The sequence below is a fragment of the Mauremys reevesii genome, linkage group 4 (assembly GCF_016161935.1).
Source record: "Mauremys reevesii isolate NIE-2019 linkage group 4, ASM1616193v1, whole genome shotgun sequence".
Lineage (NCBI taxonomy): Eukaryota > Metazoa > Chordata > Testudines > Geoemydidae > Mauremys > Mauremys reevesii.
Window position 1 is genome coordinate 129,114,562 of NC_052626.1, and position 15,069 is coordinate 129,129,630.

General features: G+C 52.6%; 1 protein-coding gene across 2 annotated transcripts in view; it reads left to right on the top strand.

Moving 5' to 3' along the window:
- The window catches only part of PACSIN1 (protein kinase C and casein kinase substrate in neurons 1), a 57,507-nt gene that overhangs the window by 4,998 nt on the left and 37,440 nt on the right, over nt 1–15,069 (top strand). The window contains exon 1 of one of the 2 annotated variants that reach the window (XM_039537096.1): nt 11,858–12,027. The exons of the other annotated variant lie outside the window; for it this stretch is intronic. The gene's annotated coding sequence lies outside the window, so the exon portion shown is untranslated. Of the gene's footprint in view, nt 1–11,857; nt 12,028–15,069 lie in introns of those variants that run through there. 2 annotated transcript variants of the gene reach the window in all.

A 15,069-nucleotide genomic window follows, 5' to 3' on the forward strand; every position in this document is an offset into this window, starting at 1 on the left:
GAGACTTAATAGTGAAAGCATTGTGAAATGCAGGCTAGGTGGTTGCTGTGCATTGTGGGAAACTATCAATTAGCGACGGGTGAGAGAGAGAAAGAATGAGTAACAGAAGAAGAGAGAAAGGCAGGGGGAGAGCAGCAGAGAAATAAAGAGAATGAGAAAGACACAGAGAAGATGTGTCTACAATAAGACCCTGGAATTACACCAGGTCTGAATTTAGCCCTAGGTGGAAACCGTTGCTGAAATGTTAATGGCCCTAAGTGGCTGGTTCCTGAACCTCTCCAGCTCGTCCCTCACAGAATCATTTTGGCACATCCATGCACCATGCACCCGCCAGCCATAGCTGTTCCCAGTGCATTTTCAGACTCCCGAAGCACCTCTCCCACAGCACCTAGTGTTGCTTCGGAGCGGTGTTTCTCAAGGGCCAGTCTGGGGACTGGCACCGGTCCCTGAGATCTCCCTGACTCTGATTAGGAAGGCCGCAGGCTGGTTCCTTGTATCAAAAAGCTTGAGAAACACTGGCGTAGAGCAAGGGATCGGATGTAGTTTCCAGGTGGAAGACAAGATGTTGTAGGATGGAGCTGGGAGAACTGGCTGATCCAGGGCAACTGGAATGCGCCTAGCTCCTTGTGCACACTAGGAAGAAAACTTTGCAGAGAGCACTGTCTGTGCCAGATCTAATCTAAAGACTTTGTCCCAGGTGTTGCAACCAGCAAATACAATTGACGTTTGTGAAATGCCTAGGACAGCTGTTGAGTGTCGATACAAGGGTCAGGCACAGAGATCAAGGTGCTCCAGTGGTTTGCTGCTGTGCCTTTTTAAATAACACAGAGAGGCCCAGAAGAAGAAAGAAAGGCTCAATTTTCACTCCAAGGAGCATGACCCTTGCATGCTTAGCATCTTGGAGCAGAGTTTTCTGCCCAGCAGTGCTCTCTGAAAGCCCTAAGGGCATCTGGGTATGAGAAGAATCACTAACCAACTCTCCGCAGTATAGGCTACCTTTGGGTTTCTCCTGTGTGTGGAAAGGTGGCTAGTGAACCATGCTAGCTGGGAAAGGCATGACGTCTGCAGCACAGTGCCCGGCTATGCCATGGACACAGATCTGGGAGCAACCAAGCGAGGTTCTCTGCTCCTCAGGAAGGTGAGCGGTGCAGCACCCCCTGTATGTCTCAGTGAACAGCAGGGGCGGCTCTAGGCATTTTGCTGCCCCAAGCACGGCAGGCAGGCTGCCTTCGGCGGCTTGCCTGCGGAGGGTCCGTGGGACCAGTGGACCCTCCGCAGGCACGCCTGCGGGAAGTCCGCCGATGCCACGGAACCAGCGGACCCTCCTCAGGCAAGCTGCCGAGGGCAGCCTGCCTGCCGCCCTCACGGCGCCGGCAGAGTGCCCCCCGCAGCTTGCCGCCCCAAGCACGCGCTTGGCGTGCTGGGGCCTGGAGCCGCCCCTGGTGAACAGAGCAATATTTCAGCAGCTTCGCAGGATGCTAAGTGCTCCTTTGCCTGCATGGAAGGGGCACACTGTAAGGTCAGGTGCAAGCAATGCAGGCAGAGCTGGGATTTGTTTGATCCCAGAATTGGCTTGTCCCAGCCTGGAAGGAAACACTTTCCAGACCAACCTGGTGACCTGCAGGCCACACAGCAGACAGCCAGGGCTCAGAGTGTGCGAATTTTAAGGCCTTCTTCCTGCCCCATTCAAGCCAATGGGAGCTTTGCTGAGAGCAGGATGAAGCACTTAGTGCTGGTGAAACGGGCCAGATTAGCAGCCCTGAAGATCAGAGTCCCCTGCCCACAGAGCTGATACAGAATCTGTCCAGGTTAGTGGCTGGACAGATTCCTCTATGCTGACTCCACTACTTAGCTGTTATCCCTGTGCTGTCCGCGCTGGGTATTGACTGCACCTCACGCTTCACTTGCAATAGACACACAGCTTAGAGCAGCCAAGCATCTTGGTGGCCAGCACGCTGCCGGCGCTGCATAAATCATGCATCATAAATAGCAACCTGCCCCATGTGCCAGGGGAGCGGTGGGACATGGAGAGGTCTCATGGTTACAGTTGCCGAGGAACCACCTCCTCCGCTCGCTTGATAGCCAGAGACCGGCAGGGACCTACGTGGGAGAGAGGGTGGAGAAGAAGGAGCTGAAAACCAGCCCTGTGATTCCCATGATAATCTGGGGATTTCTTCAAACTGGAATGTACTGCCCCTGTGCGTGTCCCTCTGTCCACCGCCACTTTTCTTTCCTTCGTGAAAATAAATCACAGCTCTGGATCAGCTGTGGCAGTCAAGCGCAGCATGCAATTGCGTGGAGTGGCCTGAGGGAAATAGGTCTGGGGAGTCTCTGTCCAGCTCTGAGTGGGACAAAAGTTCCCGTGGCTAAAAACGTCTCTGCCTTCGGGACTGACTGACCTCTTTGTTGGCAGTCCCAGCAGACAGGTCAAGGAAGGGGACTGACCTGCCCTCTAGCATTGGTCCTTCCAGATCAGGGTTGAGGCCCATTGCCCTGAAATAAGCTCACCAAGCCTGACCTGCAAGCATAGGCATAGTTTGACTTCTCTATTGTGGGCGGGGGGGCGGGGGAGCAGCTCCAGCCAAGCCAGTGGGGCATGCGTGGGGGGGGGCAAGTTCCACGCCTGCCCGAGCCTTCCATTCCCCCACACACCCCCAACTATGCCCAGGCCTGCAAGCATCCCCAGCTCGGCATTCCCAGCTCTGGGCCTTTGCACCTGACTTTCAGAAGTACCAAGCACTTAACTCCACTGGGCATCAAGGGGAGCTGTGGGCGCTCCGTGCCGCCACTGAGAACTATGCCCAAAGTGCCGCCCATTGGGCACTCAAAAACTCAGCACCCAAATTCAGAGGCCACTTTCAGCCACGCTTAGCCTTAGTCCTCTGGGAAAACACAAGAGGAGCTGGAAGAAATCGTGCTTCCTAACATCACTAACATGAGGGGCCCTGGATTTTGGCCCAGGCATTTGACCAAGAGTCCCTTCAGAACAAAGGAGAAGCTGTACCCAGCTGTAAGGCCTTCTATATGCAGGGCCCATTGTCTCACTGACGGGCGCTGCGAGGATCTGCATTGCACTGGCATGCTGCGCGTTGCATGTATAAACACTGCTGGAGCGTGATGGAGTTCATTTTATTCCTGTCAGCAGCTGTGACACACAGGCCGTGGGATGCCAGGGCAGGATGTTTTGTGGTACTGGGGAGATAACGTTTACAATCTCGCTCCAGACTGAGACCTCCAAACTCATTGCACGTGTGATCTAACCCAGGCTTTGACAGCTGAAAAGTTAGCACTGTGCCTCAGCACCCCTCTGTGTCCCACCACTTTACCCCGCAGGGATATTTGCCTTCCTTGAGTTTTCTCCCCCCTCGCTTCTGCCAGTAGCAGCGGGGCCTTAGTTCACAGGAAACTTCAAGCTGGGAAGTCCGACTGCAGCCATGTTGGCAGCATTTTTTGCAAAGCGAGGCTGGAACCTGTCGGTTTGTGGGAGGGCAACACTGTGGCGCTGTAAGACAGGCATTGGCGAATCTGCCAGCCCCTTTCCTCTTTGGATCGGGACTGAACTAGGTCAGCCTGGTGCTAGGAGCTGCTTTTGGACAACACATAAAACAGTGTCATGACTACTCATGATCATTACTGATCCCGTGGCACTTTCTGAAGGAGTAGGAGTGCTAATCCCAGCATGCCACTCAACTTCCAGTTCATGCCATCCCGCTCTGCTTCCCTTAATGATCTCCCTGTATGTGATCGGGGGAGGTCCCGGGTGACTGGAAAAAAGAAGATGACAGAACAAGGAGTAATGGTCTCAAGTTGCAGTGGGGGAGGTTTAGGTTGGACATTAGGAAAAACTTTTTCACTAGTAGGGTGGTGAAGCACTGGAATGGGTTACCTAGGGAGGTGGTGGAATCTCCTTCCTTAGAGGTTTTTATGGTCAGGCTTGACAAAGCCCTGGCTGGGATGATTTAGTTGGGTTGGTCCTGCTTTGAGCAGGGGGTTGGAGTAGATGACCTCCTGAGGTCCCTTCCAACCCTGAGATTCTATGATTCTATGATATGTCCTAAACTGGTGAGCTGCATTGCTATATGTTGTTAAAATGCCTCTGCATCCCACCTGGGAGGTGGCTGCATTTCAGTGGGGAATGAAGTACCACCTATATCCCTTACCTGTTTCACAAGGGAGTTATGAGACTAAACTGCTAAGTGCTTTGAGATCCTTGGAAGAGAGATGTTATAAAATGTGCTAAAAACTTTCATTATAATCACAACTCAGCAGCAAGCTATCCTGCTCATCCTCATACATAGGACAGACACCCAACCCTATGTGCCTGCTGCTCAATTGCCATATATGGGCCAGGAGGGGAGGTGGAAGTTATTACTTATGATTTATTTGTATTGTGGTACTGCCTAGGAGTCCCAGTGATGGACCAGGACCCCATTGCGGTAGGCGCTGTACAAAAAGACAGTCTCTGGCCCCAAGAGCGTCCGATCTGAGTATTGTACAGTATGGGTAAAGGGACAGAGTTTATGTTGGTGTGGAAATGGGAGTGGGCAGACTGGGGCAGCAGTGCAGTCTAGTGAATAGTGCATAAACCCAGAAGTCAGGAAACCCAGATCTGGCCCTGCTACACTGTGTGGTGCTGGGTGAGTTCTTTTACCTCGGTGCCTATATTTCTCCTTCTATGCTTTCTGATCTACAGCTAGAAAGCACCCATAGAAGTGCTACGTATTATTACTGAGGGCACAATTAAGTTTGACAGGGCAAGAATGGCAGCCTGTTATAGAACACAGATAGGAGATGGGGGTAAGGGGCAGAGTTAAGGTTAACTGAGAATGCCCTGCTGCTTCTGTGATTAATTTCGCTGTGCTAATTTTGCATTGAAAAGATTTAAAAAAAATACTTTTGCTGGAAATAAACACATGCAAGCTTCAAATGGGAGTCAGGCCCCTAACCTGCTTTGGCGTTTTTGGGAATCCCATGAGACACCAACTTGCATCTTTAGGTGCCTAAATACCTTTGTCAACCTGACCCCTTAAGAAGCAAGCAGTTTGCAAATCAAGGGCTTGGTTTACCATTTCCCTGCACCTTAGGCCATCATTTTCACCACTGCAAAGTGCAGGGCCGGCTCCAGGTTTTTTGCCACCCCAAGCAAAAAAAAAAAAAAAAAAGAATGCCACCCCTTGAGAAGTGCCACCCCAAGCACATGCTTGGGACACTGGTGCCTAGAGCTGGCGCTGGCAAAGTGCGTGCAAAACGCAGCCGTTCCAGTGGACATCACTGCACAAGTCCCAGGCCAACAGAACCCGAGCCTAGCTACCCCCAGCGGGAATCGGTAGCAGAGCTGAGATCTTGTGCAATAAGCGAGTTTCCTTTCCAGCCCTCACAAACACAGAGCATTCCACAGAGCATTGTGCAGCCAGCCGGTTTGCAGAAAAATCGAGTCCTTTATGTCCCAGGCCGTGCCCCGGAAGGAGCTCTGGAGGATGCCTTTAGGGCTGGTTATTAGCAAACAAAAGGCAGATTGTTTTGGTGGGAGCCAGGCTTCTGGCAGCACCTGCACAGCGCCGGAGCCCTTCACAATGTCTCGCTTTCTGAGTAATCACTGCAGAGGGCCCAATTATCCACTGTTCCTAATTAGAGATGCAAATAGCCCTGCATTTGCATTTTTGCTGCAAGAGGGAGAGGGCTCTTGGGATCAGCAGCTGGCTGTGCACATCCTTGGCTGGAAGATGGAGGCAGCTCAGGGAGAAGGGCAGCAATGTCCCAGAATAACCCCAGGGGCCCTAGAGTCACCCACCGTGTGATCTGCCCCTGACCTGGGTGCAGTACGGAGCATGCGCAGCCTTTGCCCTGGATTTATGGCAAGTCCTGGGCTGTGTTCTCTTGTCTCCTGCTTGCAGGATCAAATGCGAGCCAGAGCTGAGGGTAGCAGAGATGGGAAAAGAGTCAGCCCAGATCATCTGTCGCTGATGTCCATATCATGCATCTTTTAAACGTTCTAGGATGGCACGTTTGAAGAATAAATCAGACGGGTGTTAGAGGAGACCATGCAAAGCTCATTAATTAGGGTGGAGCCTGCCTCCTCATCACGCCTTCCCTTCCTCCTTGACCCATGCACCCAGACAGCAGCAGAGCCTGAACACCCATGTTAAACTGGGGACTGCCTTACAGATCAGGGCCTGCCACTGGGCTGGCATTCCCTGTGGGCCACGGGACTCAGAATCCGGAGTAGGACCCTCCCCCTCCCCCTCTCCTATCCTGCCCTCTTGGGAAGCTGACCCAGTGACTGGGCTAAGGAGGAAGTTGTGCAACAAACCAAACCCGTCCCCACTCCTCTGGTGTCTGAATTCCACCTTCATTAAATAGGTTCCATTATGTGGCAGCCCCTGCCCCGGCCAGTCATATGGTGGTAACCTGAGCACCCCAAGAGGAGCTAGTTTTGCCTGAGCTTTGGCAAGGTGTGGAGTCAGTTGCTGAAGCTCTGGCAATACAACAGGGCTGGACCCATGCCTGTGTGGACACCAGGATTTACTCATACAATTCAATGGGTGCAGTGAAGGCTTCCCATACAGTTCTGTGCTGTCTGTCTTGAGCTGAGGTGCCCCTGCAATGCCAGTTCCAGTATCCCCTCCCCAATAGATCTACCAACGCACCTCCTGCTCTGCAGCTCCCCCTCCTAAGCCAGTCTTGGGCCCTACCACAAGCATGTGCCGAAGGTTGTAGACTGGGAAGGCATCCTCCGGGAGAAGGGAACCAGGCCACAGCAATAGCCAGGAGAGGAAAGCCTGCTCTGAGAAGACTCATCGCCCATTCCTAAGTTCTCCTCCTGCTTCCTGGCGAGGTGACACACTTCTGCTGCAAGCCCTCGGTCCTCCTCATCACAGAAAGTTAAATCCATGAAGCCAGAGTCACCTAACAGCAAGGTGCAGTCTCCCAAGCCAGAGGCTGTGGAACAAAGCGGCAGCTGTATGGCCAAATGGCAGTGTGGTGCGCAGCCCCTAGCCCTGACAGTTCCAAGTGGAGACATTGAGAGTGAATACAAAGAGAATAGCGCAGGGAGGTGGACTGAGGAGCCAATCAGTGAGGAGAAAGCTCAGAGCAAACCCTGCATGGCCTGAGCAGTGACATTCCCCAGGAAAGTGATGGTGTACAAGTAGCCTCTTCTGCTCAGCACTGCTCCTTGTCGTGTATCTTCATCTCAGATCTTCTGGCACTACTGATCAAATGGAGCCTTTGCTGGCCTTAGCAACCCACCTACAGGAAAGGGAACTCCATTCTACTCTGCCTCCTGTGTCGAACTGGCCGATAACTTCTCATTTCAGAATCTCCATGGCTGGTGATGGCGGGAGTGGCAAATAGAACCCAGTGGAGTTTGTTAAAGAATTTGTTAACTCTCGCTAACCCTGGAACTCTAACCCAGATCTATAATTAACCAATGAAGCTACACGCTGTCAGGTTTTCAACCAGGGCCGGCTTTAAGCCGATTCACCTGATTCCCCGGAATCAGGCCCCACGCCGAAGAGGGCCCCGCACCCGTGCCTAAGAGGGCCCCACTCTGGGGGTCTTCGGCAGCATTTTGGCGGCGGGGGGTCCTTCGGTGCCGCGGAAAACCCAGAGCAGACGCCCCGCCGCCGAGTATTCCAATCGGGCCCCGCAGGTCATAAAGCTGGCCCTGTTTGCAACATCACCTCACGCTCACTAGGGACTTCACTATTGCTGTAGACCAGGTGTAGGCAACCTATGGCACGCGTAGGCACACGAGCAACCTATGGCACACAAGCTGATTTTCAGTGGCACTCACACGGCCCGGGTCCTGGCCACCAGTCCAGGGGTCTGCATTTTAATTTAATTTTAAATGAAGCGTCTTAAACATTTTAAAAACCTTATTTACGTTACATACAACAATAGTTTAGTTATATATTATAGACGTATAGAAAGAGACCTTCTACAATGTTAAAATGTACACGAAACCTTAAAGTGAATAAATGAAGACTCGGCACACCACTTCTGAAAGGTTGCTGACCCCTGCTGTAGACTTTACATGGAAGGTGCCCAGATACTACAATGATGGGCAGCAGTATAAAACCCTAAGCTAAATAGATTCTTTGGGATAATGGTATTTTACATTTTTAAAACCTTTCATCCTGAAAGATCCTCAAGCACCTGATATACGCTATATGCCTAGTGCTGCTGAAATGCAACCACCTCTGCGGAGGAGAGTAGCCACCCAAGGAAAGAGGGAAGTGCAAGTCAAGGACACCGGCTTATATGCATTTAATGTTGTGTGTGTGTGTTGAGTGAATGACAACCTGACATGAGGAGGCTGGGAAACAGGAGGCCAGCTGAAGGGTGCTGACGACAGGGAGGCCCACTCATTAGGAAGTCAAATGTGCTCTTTGGAAGAAAGATGAGACTGCGACGGAGAAAGGAGCCACACAGGACCGGGTTTATGTTCTCAGAACAACTTGATCTTCAAGCTCCTGAACAACACAACAACCCTGGCCATCTGAACAGCTTCCTTATTGCAGCTGCTTCCTGGGGCAGGTTCTATTACTTAGCCTAAAACACCAGCCTCTTACTAGCTTTAATGTCCTGTGTGCCTCCCGTTAGCCAGGCTGGAACATGAGAGAGAGGCATTAAAGCAGCTTTAGAGCAGAGGGGACATTGTCCCAGCTCCTGTCTCCAGCTCCAGCAGAACATCTTCCCTCCATGGGTCTCAGCCCCTCTCACCAGGATTCACCCTGCCACTAGGGCTAGCCCCTATGGCCCAATCCCAGCCTGGTGTATTGTCTCCTTGTTTGGAAGGTGGATTCCGTAGGCTTCCGGTGGAGTCTCCTTGCTTTGTTCTCTTTTGTGCCTCTCTGTTCCTCTGTGGGCCCCGCTCCTTTGGCTGGTGAAGTGAGCTGACTTGACATCCCTGGATGCCTCTGCACATCCACAGAGCAGGTTCAGCATGGGCAGCAGCAGGGCAAGCTTCCCCAGTGGCACCCCCTGCTCGAGTGCTGGCCTGAAGGAACCATCTCTAGAGCTTATCACCATCATCTCAGAGACTGGCTAGAGGACCGGATGTGATGATGGGGGCACCCGTGCATTGGGATCAGGACTCAGACCCACCAAGCTCACTTCACACAGGCTACCAAGCAGTGATCAGATGGTCATAAAATTTCCTCAATACCAGCTTGATCTGGATTCACACTTGCGATTTAAAGAGACAAAATTCTCTCTAGCCTATTACCAATCCCCTGAGCTACGCAGGCCCCTTTTCACTGTGCCCTTGCCTGGGGGGAAGAGGAACCAGCGTCACTTCCTCTGGCACATGTACCAGGTTATTCACAGGAGGGGCTGTTGTTTCCTGCATACATTTGCAAAATGTCTTAAGGCAGATAAGTGACATCATTGATGAGGCTGCATATCAGATTATCCCAACAGATGGCTCTGGTTTGGGTCTCCCTCAGTAGCGTTTAAAGGCATCTGATGGGTCTTTCTATCTGCAGCAGACACAGGGCTGCCCGCTGAATAAGGCTCCTCCTGCAGCTTGGCTGCTGATTCCTATGATATGATCCCTATTTACACTGTAACAGGAACCATGTTGGATCTGCTTGGAGAAAACAAGAGAGAGAGAACGCATGCACTATAGGGAGTGGAGGGTGCTAAGGGAGCACCAGGAATGCTGCTTCTGGGACATTGGCTCTCCTGGGAACAGAATACATGCTAGCTGGCCCATGCTGCTGTTCTGATGGGATGTAATGCTGGGATCTAATAGGTCTGCTAGATGCAAACCTCAGTGGCCCAGAACCCATTCCTGTCTTTCCTAGATGCTTTGGAGGGAGGGCACAATGGGGATTGAAGGTAAAGAAGAGAGAAACAAGCAAGGTGAGGATCCTCAGTCACTCAGACATAGGGCCCTGGGGTTCCACCGTGACTCTATATTAAGCTTCTCTAGGCTGGGGAGGGAAAACTCCCTGCAGCACAGTTCAGGGAAGAAAGGAACATGGTTTTCTCTGGTTCCCGTTCCAGTAATATAAAGAAATGCAGCCCCAATGCACTCAGCAACCAGTCTCCAGACAGGATTGGAGACGGGTCCCTAACTCAGACACCCGTACACTTTGGGGAAGCTTGAATCCAGGCCTAGCTCTGTTTAGAGCTGATTTTATTTACTGAGGGAGGGCTTCCTCTCCAAATATTGCCACTGGCCCTTTCGCTCCAATCTGGGTAGCCGCAAAGGAACGAACAGGCAAAGAGGATGTCACCTGCTGATAATGAGACTACACGGCTTGATGCTCCATTTCCACTCATCTGGCTTCCTACATGGAAGACTTTAAGATGGAATCCCTACCCCCGGAGAGAGTTTATCCCTCTCTGCTCCCTTCCCGGCAAGATCTGATTAGAACTGCAAGTCAGACATGGAAGCAGGGCAGATTGTCACTGAGCGAGCTCTCTGGAGAGAAGAGAGTTCTGGCCTACCAGCATTAAACAAGGAGCCCTGATACCTGTTCAGACCTATAGCTTGGTGCCTAGCACATGTGCGCTTGGGATTCCTGGCACCCATTGTAAATAGGGCACGGGCAATGCTTGCACTCTCCCCGGAGAATGTGCGTCTGGGACAAAACTAATCTGATGTTGCAGTGCGTTCAAACAGCAGAGGCCGTACACTAGGTCGTAACGTGAACAGCCACGGTCAGGCAGAGATGGGGAGCTAGGAGTCCCAGACCTCCCAAAATGCTGAGGAACACACAAGGGTTTCTAAATCGTCTCACTGGTGTGAGGTCCAAGCTCCCCCCTTTTTAAGGCCGATCGCTAGGTATATTTAGCAATGCTGATGCACCATGAGGATCACGAAATAAAGTGATGACCAGGGGTCAGACGGGGCACTGGATCAGTTCACTGTGATTTCTCCATGGAGACGTGTTAAAATGCCTTAGGTCAGAGGTGAAAGGCGTTTGGTGGGTCTCAGCCTAGCCCTTCATGAGCCTTTGGCTAGATCACAAGAACTATGATGCCCGCTGGGATAACTGGGCAAAGCCGTCAGTCTCTGGGCAGGACAGGCCCAGGGCTGGAATAGCAGAGGATGCTGAGAGTCAGCATTAAGGTGCATTTGTAGAGCTGTGTGGGCACAGGACTGGTACAGCAGATCAGGACAGAAGTTGAGTTGGGAGGCCAGGACTAGATTGTCAGGGGGTAGCACAGGTCATGAATAATGTGCATAGGCAGAGCTCCATGTCTGTGCAGATGTTCAAGGCGGTGAATTGATAGAGCTGCATAAAGGGAACTGTTCCGCGTGCATAATCTGTCTATGCCTAGCAGTACCCGGTGATCGAGTCATTCCTTCCTTATCAGGGCTTGAAAATTCATCTGATTAGTGCAACCCAATAAACCCAAACAGGTCAGAACTTATCATTCCATTCCCCTCCATTTGCAGCTGTGGATTGCCTGAGTGCATTTTTCATTTTTAACTATTGTGTTTGCACACATACAAGTCAACCGGAGTGTGAAGGTGGCTCATGGGTGCACGGCAGGGTGAGCATGGTCACACGGACAGACACACACACCAGTGCAAGCATGAAGGCTGTGCATTTACATGTGCTCATGTGAACATAAACTTCACACATGCATGAGCAGGAGGGTCACACACGCCCGTGTGCGGGTCACGCGTGTGCACACACGCCCATGTGAGGGTCTCAGCAGCACTGATGCGGGTGCGCACGGCGCACGGCGGATGGCACCTGTGCTCGCGGGGGGGGCTGGAGGGGCGAGAGCCCGCGCGTGGCCGGGGCTCGCTGGAGGTACTGAGCATTACCCAGTTGCCATGGAAACCAGCAGACGGAGGTGGGCGGCTGCGGGAGGAGGCAGGCAGGGAGGGAGCGCGCGCCTCGCCTGCAGTCCTGGCGCGGCTGCTTCATTGCGAGCTCGGCCGGCGGACGCAGGAGCCTGGCGCCCCGCACCCTCCCTCTGCTCAGCTCCCCCAGGCCTTGCTCCCGCCTTGCACCCTTCAGCGGGGGGCGGCTGCTCTATGCACGGACGGGGACGCCCCAGGTAAGCGCCTCGCCTCCGGCAGGGAAATGCACCGTGGGGGCCCCCTCTCCGCGCGCCGGGCTGCTGGCCAAGGGAGCAAAGGTCCCTGTGGTGCTCGCTGCAGCCGGAAGGGGGGGGGGCTGTTCAGCTGTCCCAGCAGCGAGCAGGCAGAACCCGCTGTGCTGCAGCTGGGCACCTTCCCCCGCCCCCAGTCTGGAGAGGGGGCAAGGATTGGTCTTTCTCCTGCAGTGACCTCGCTGCTTGGACGGTAATTTTGCAAAAGGGATGCTGCATCCCCGTCCCCCACACCCCCCCTACAGCTGGAGACACACGGGTCTGGTTCCCACCTGCCAGTATCTACCTGCAGCATCGGAGCGGTGGCCAGGCTGCGGTTCATGCATCGCGGGGGCGGGGGAGGAAATCTGCTAAGGCCAGGCCCCCCCTCCCCCTCTCAGCTTCCCAAAAGCGGGTTGCCGGGGAAGGGATGGGGGAGAGCGGGTCCTAAGAGGTGATGGAGCAGCTTGCAGCCTTGGGGAGGGGCATCTGGTCTGGCACTTGGCAGGCAGGTTGCAGAAAGGGCTCCTGGTTCCTTTCCCTGGGGGTGGGTGGTGCAGTGGCTTGTATTCCTAATTATAATGATAAATATTTCGCTCTGATACTGATCTTTCTACTCAGGCTCTCTCTGCACTATCTTCTGTAGAAGACACCTCCCTTCTTCATTTCCACCCTCCACACACACCGGTCACCCCCATCCCTTACAGCTCCCCCTGCACCCTGCTCTCCTTTTAACCAGGCCCCTCAATCCTCTCTGAACCAACCCCAGCCAGCAGCCTCTGGCCAAGGTGGTGGGAGCCTTTCTGAGCTGGTCATCACCCCTCAAGCAGCCAGCAGGGGTTGCCAGTGAGTAGTGAGGTCTCCTGCCAGGGCAGAACGGGCTGTCTCTGCAAACAGCAGTTCCCAGCCCTTGCCAGTCTGGCCCAGGAAGCAAGAGGCCACATCTGGGAAGGGGAGGTGGTTTGGAGCCCAGAGGGCAGGACACAATGTTACCCAGAAAGCCCTGGGTGTTCAGCATGCTGCACTGAAGCTGAACAGATGGAAGATCCCAGTGTCAGTGACCACGTTCGTTCCTATGCCGCACAGAGAAGGGAAAGCCATGGTATGGACTAGTCAGAACAGGGGCCTGTCCCGACTGCTGCATCCTACAGAGGAGAGAATAGGCCAGGTGCTTACAGAGGGGGTGTCCAGGCTCCAATTCACAGGTCTGAGAGCAAGTTGGGATCCTCAAAATCTGCTTATCGCTCTGTCATTGACTCGTTGTGTGACCACGGGCCCATCATGTCACTGCTCAGTGCCTCAGTTTCCCCATCTATAAAACAGAGATACTCCCCCCTCTGTCACAGGGTTTGTGAGGATTAACCAAACCCTGGGCCCCTAAACCTGCCCCTCCTTCCCCATCTCTACTAGCAAAGCTACCATCATCCCTGCTCCTGCAGACTCTCAGCACCCTTCACCTTTCACCCCTTCCCCCTCCTTCCTCTCCCACATTAACACCATCAGCACCAGATTCCTACACAAAATCCCTTCCTGCCCAGGCTTTGTCCAACAAAACCCTAGTCCAAGCCCTGATGTGTCTTTCACCTCCACTACTGCAGCCTTCTCCCTGCCCCGGCTTTCCCAACCCCAGCCCATCTGGAAGGCGGTTCTGACAACTTCCAGCTCCATCTCAGATCCTTACGCTGCTTTCCCCTCACCGTGGTCCTTGTCCTCACCTGCAAAGCCCAACAGAATGCATCCCCTTCTCTCTCCCCAACCTTGTCTCCTTTGACTCCCCATTCAATCCTTTCACTCCACAGAAAAGCAGCTAAATTAACCACTGCTCTGTATTCTCCTCCCACCACCTCAGCACCATCTTCCACCTGTCCTGTTCCTGGGCACACCCCTGCCCTTCCTGACCTGATCTGCTGTGCCTCCAATCTCTCTTTGGAACAGTGAGCCTGATTCCCCTCGCCCTTACGGTGGTGTAAATGAGGAGTGAGTCCACAATGCTCCACTGGGGGCACTGAGAGCAGAGTCAGGCACACTTTTCCTGTGAGGATACCAAACCCTCTGAGTCTGTGTGCATGAAGGAAGGTAAAAAGAGACTCTCCATGCTGTGATAATGTGGCCTGGGGGTAGAGCATTGGACTGGACCTCAGACGACCTGTACTCTATTCCTTGGTCTGCCACTGACCTGCTGGGTGACCTTGAGCAAGTCCCATCCTTGTGCCTCAGTTTCCCTCTCTGTAAAATGGGGAAACTGATCATTTGTAAAGTGCTTTGAGATTTACTAATAAAAACACAGTGTAAGAGCTAGGTATTATTATTATACATCCAGAACCACCACAGTGCTGCCAACTCTCAATTTTATCACAAGACTCACGGTATTTGGTGATTGATTTAAAAACCCCAGCTCCTGGAGTCATATGATTTATTGAAACCCTTAGCTTATTTTAAAATGAAAAGTAAGTTTTTAGACCTCCTGGTTGCCGAGAAAAGCTTGAAGTCTCAGAAACCAGAAGACAAATAACCAGAACCCACATATTTGTTTTTCTAAATCTTGTGATTTTTAAGTCAATCTCATTTTGTGGGGGCCTGACTCATGTTTGGGTTTAGCAATACTACTTCATTTCTCTACAGCCTTCATCCCTGGTAGTGTCTATGCACATCCCTGGTGCATCTCTTGACTGTAAATTCCTCTGGACAGAAACCTTGTCTTTCTTTGATCTGTGAAGTGCCATGCACATTTATGGAAAGATTGCAAAGAGCTCTGAGATCCCTGGAAGAAAGTGTTGGTGGGTCTCCTGTATTCAGAACAATAATGCTTAACCCTGGGGAGAGCAAGGAGAAGATGGATCTTCTTTTAGAGTGTGCAAAAAGTAAAAACGTTTTGTGGCCAGGAGTTGAAGAAAATGCTTGTTGTTACCATGCTGAGTTTGTGGCATTGCTTCCAGAGATGCAGAGTGTGGGGTGGGTGTATGTGAACGCACACACACTAGATCTAATGTCACAATAGTCCCACCTGGA